We start from the raw sequence: 4,541 nt of genomic DNA on the forward strand, positions 1-4,541 counted from the left end.
ATGGATCATTCAAGACATGAAGATCTTGGGCGGAAACGCCTAAATTATAACCTTCCTTTCACCTCTGAAGCAGCTGACATTTAGACCTGTCACTCATGTTTCCCATACTGCCATTTTGGAATATGCATCAGAGCAGGACCTCCCTGGCTTCTCCATGAACAACATTAGGGGTTGTAGTTTTCACACCTTTAACTGAAGCAGATTACTCTTTAAAATGGTTTGTCTTCTCTTCATCTTTTATGGAGCTGATGCTCAAAATTTTACTTTGTGTTCTGCACTGACCTTTATTTGATCAAGAGGGACACGGTTCAAAGCAGAGATCAACAAGACCAAAAGGGAAACATGATGAGCCCTTTTTCCCATCCTGAGTTGGTCAATTGGTTTAGCAACTTTGTTCCTCTTTACTGGTCATGAGCCAGGCACCACTTCTGACTTAGGAGTAGAAAGGTCATATCATATTGTGCTTTAACTAACATACCTGTCTTTACAGACATTGGTAAAAGCTGCTCTTGTATGGCTACAACTCAACCAACACGAAGTCACTTATTCCTCTATCACATAATCTCAAGTGCTTTCCTTCATTTTCTGCCAGGTTAAGTATCTTTGTACCTTCTGCAAGTTGATTCAAACTTCTTGTTTTACTTGCTTTTAAATCCACAATAAGTGGATCTTCCTGATCTCATCTCATTGCATTTTCAACTAATTTGTTATTTCAAATGGGAGAAATTATTTCCAAGAGGACTATGTTTCTTTACCTGCACATGCAAACACAGACAGGATTGCAAGCAGCTACATTTTAGTTAGAAACGTTTGCAAGTTGGTGGCAAAACCCACAATTCCTCTTTGATGTCTACATGCCCAATCATCAGTAACAGAATCAATAAATCCCTTGAGAAGTTGCAAAACACACAAGGCAAGCACATTTCTCACAGTTAAATGCAGAAAGATATGCAAGTTGGGAGGAATATTCTGCCATTTTAAGGTTTAAAACCATCATCTGCATCCTAGGGAGCTCCTCACTCCCTTCTGGGGCATCCAGTGGCAGCTCCTGGCAGATGCCAGACACTTGGGCTTAGCAGCCAGCACAGGCTTGATACTTTTCTACACCTACTAGAATTTTTTACCTGTGTTGCCACAGCAACTCAGCATGTCCAGTTTGTGTGAAGACAGTAATATGTTTCCATGGGAACTAAGCATGCAGGTCTGCCCCAAAATTCCAGCTGGGAAAACATGAAATGTATCCAATAACAGGAAAATCAAAGAAGGAAAGGCAGGTAGTTAACTAAGAGAATTTGTACTGCATACTCATAGGACTGTATAGAGAGACAACCACAGAATATTGACTCTGGCCAAGAACTAAGTACATTTGGACTCTGACTAGAGTGTTAAGCCACTGATCACACACTCTAGGACAGCTCTGTAAAAAATAGGACTTTTTTCCCCTCAGCTTTAATATGATTGGCAGCTTTAATATTTGTAATATCTGCTCAAGAAGTTGAAAGGGCTGTGGTACAGAGAGTTTGGGTTTTTGTCAATTCAAATTTCTCCAGACTAGCCTAGGAAAATTACATTACTCCCCTTCTCCAAGTAGATTTAAATATCTGTAGAATACAAAATGGAGTAAGCTTATTCTTGCTGCTATTTGTGTGAAAACAGCTATTTTAATAGGACCATTTAAAGGAAGATCAGGAAAATCATAGAAGTATCAATTCTTTAGGAGTGTAGATATATTTTTTAAATAAACATATACTGGAAAACCCTGAAGACAGTTAAAAAACAAAACCACCAAAACCCCTGAATCTGCTTTCACAGTACTATTTCTTTTCATCACTAGTGATCAAAGACCTAGATATTTAGGCATCAAATTGGGCTTCAGATGTCTAGAAAACATTCTCTGACAGGCATAAATGGAAGGAAAAACAAACAGACAAAGAAAAAAGATGCTGTTGATAGGTCTGGCTTGCCACTGAACTCAAATGGCCCTGGGCACCCTTAATCCCATATCCAGTACAGCTGAACCAACTCTCAAGACCTGCACAGGCTGTGCTGATTTGAATTCTAGTGATTACAAAGAGAGCTTGGAAATGTAGCTTTGCTGCAGGCAGCTCATTTTAAACAACTCATTTTCAACCTAACTCCTGCTCTGGGGAGATCAAAGACAGAAAAAAATACTGACCTGTAAGGTATTTAAAACTTTTTAATTTTTTTTTCCTGTTGTCTCACCCCTTGTCCCTTTAAAACATGTAATAATGCAAAGAATGAAAGAGTGGGAAAGTATCTCAACTTGACAAAAGCAGTCATGGTACTTTCAATATCATCCTACAAAGGAAAAAAAAAGCTGTAAGGTAGTGCTTATATGAGCAATTATATAATTGCTTTGTGTGTAAAACATTTTGATATTCATCTAACCACAGAACACAGTACTGAAGAAATGTACTGGAAGCACTCATCTGAGTATTTTAAGTACTTGATTTCTCTTGCTTGTTTTGTCGGTCACACAATTTGCTGTGTGATATAAACACCAGCTCATACAGGAACACAGAAAATTTTTAGGAATCACAGTATCATTTAGGTTGGAAGAGATCTCTAAGATCAAGTCCAATCTTTGAATAAACACCATCTTGTTAACTAGGCCATGGCAGTAAGTGCCATGTCCAGTTGTTTCTTGAACATTCTACTGGATTGTGACTCCACCACCTCCCTAGCCAGTCCATTCCAATGCCTGATAGCCCTTGAAGAAATTCTTCCTGATGTCCAACCAGAGCCTCCTGTGGTGCAGCTTGAGATTATGCCCTCTTGTCCTGTCACTGGTTGCCTGTGAGAAGAGGCCGACCCCCACTTGGCTGCAGCCTTCTTGCAGGCAGCTGTAGAGTGAGAATGTCTGAGCCTCCTCTCCAGGCAAACAACCCAGCTCCCTCTTCAGCTGTTCTTCATATGAGTGAGTCACTCTCCAGACCCTTCACAAGCCTTGTTAACCTGTTTTACACTTGCTCCAGCACCTCAATGTCATCCTTGTAGTAAAGGGGCCCAGAACTAGACACAGAACTCAAGACTCAGTCTCAGAGTACAGGGGGACAATCCCTGCCCTGGTCCTGCTGGCCACACTATTGATACAGGCCAAGATGCCATTGGCCTTCTTGGCCTCCTGGGCACAGCTGGCTCATGTTCAACCACTCTCAACCAGCACCCCCAGGTCCTTTTGCACTGGGCTGCTTTCCAGTCAAAACGTTTTGTGCCACATTGCCAGCAATAATGGCTAATTATAAGAAAAAACCTGACTGCCAGCAGCTCCATTTTAACAGCTGCATTAAGGCTAGGATGATTCCTAATGCAAACAGCCAGACCATGGGCATTGCTGACTTTAAAAAACCTTTCTACTTGATTTTAGATGCTCAGCCTGGTGGTCATCACTTTAGGAATGTATTATAAAATTTAATAACCTGCAACAAGTCTTTCAAGTATTAGAACAACTTAAGTAAAACTTAAAAGATACACTTCAGGCATTTTTAACAAATTGTATTATATCTAGATTACCAAGTTGAAGTAATGTCAAATGACCATTTGTTGCTGAGCTACTCACACAAAGATCTGCTATGAGTAATAACAGATCTATGCAAAACTCCAACAGAAATATGAGGCTTTTAGAAGTATGACAATTAATCATAAATTACATCTGAAAAATCCTCAAAATACCTAAGGTTTTGAGAGACAGTCCTGGGGAAAACAAGCAACTCTGCTCATCTTAGCAGAAAGTTCGCTTTGGAACTTTGCAAAGTGTCCCTCCACTTAACTGCACTACAGATATCAAATGATGACTGCTTTCAACTCCAGTCTTCTGAAATAATTTGTGACATACAGGCAGCAACAGTCAACCTTTTCTAACTTCAGGTCCATTAAACTGAGGAGGGGCACTGAAGAGATGACAGTTCAGTTAAGCATATCCAGTCATTGTCAGATAGCAATTTTAGCCTTTTTAAAGGCTATCATTAAGACATTTTTCTTGAATGTATTGATGGCGCAACTACCAGTCTTGCTTCTTAAGAGGAAGAAATATCCATTCAACATAACAGGAAGACATAAACAGTACTGAATGTCACACAAAACAACACCTATGTATACTAATGACAACACGTAGAAGAAGAGTAGATGCTCTACTGCTTTTTTCCCCAAAATACCATTAGGCTGCAGATTACTGCCTCATGATAATGTATTTTTAATAATGGTGTGTAAAAAAATCACACTGATGGAAACAACCTCATTTATAACTAGTGCAACCTGTCAAATATTTTTAGGTATTTCTGTGGTCCTGACCCTGGCATCTGTGCTGTCATGTTTTTTACTTCAGATTGTGCCATAACAAGGGATGCCTGACATCAGTCACACGGTCATATGGAAAGTTTTGTGGTAGGCCAAGACTCCATGGCTCTGTTTGGAGCTCTCATCTGGAGCACTAAGCTTGTGGAAACCTTTCTTTATAACACTTAACTGAAAATATGAAAAAAATTGCAGAAACACATGAAGCAACGTAATTTTTTTTTTTA

Source organism: Zosterops lateralis (genome assembly GCF_965231275.1).
Source record: "Zosterops lateralis genome assembly, chromosome: 3".
Taxonomy (NCBI): Eukaryota; Metazoa; Chordata; class Aves; order Passeriformes; family Zosteropidae; genus Zosterops; species Zosterops lateralis.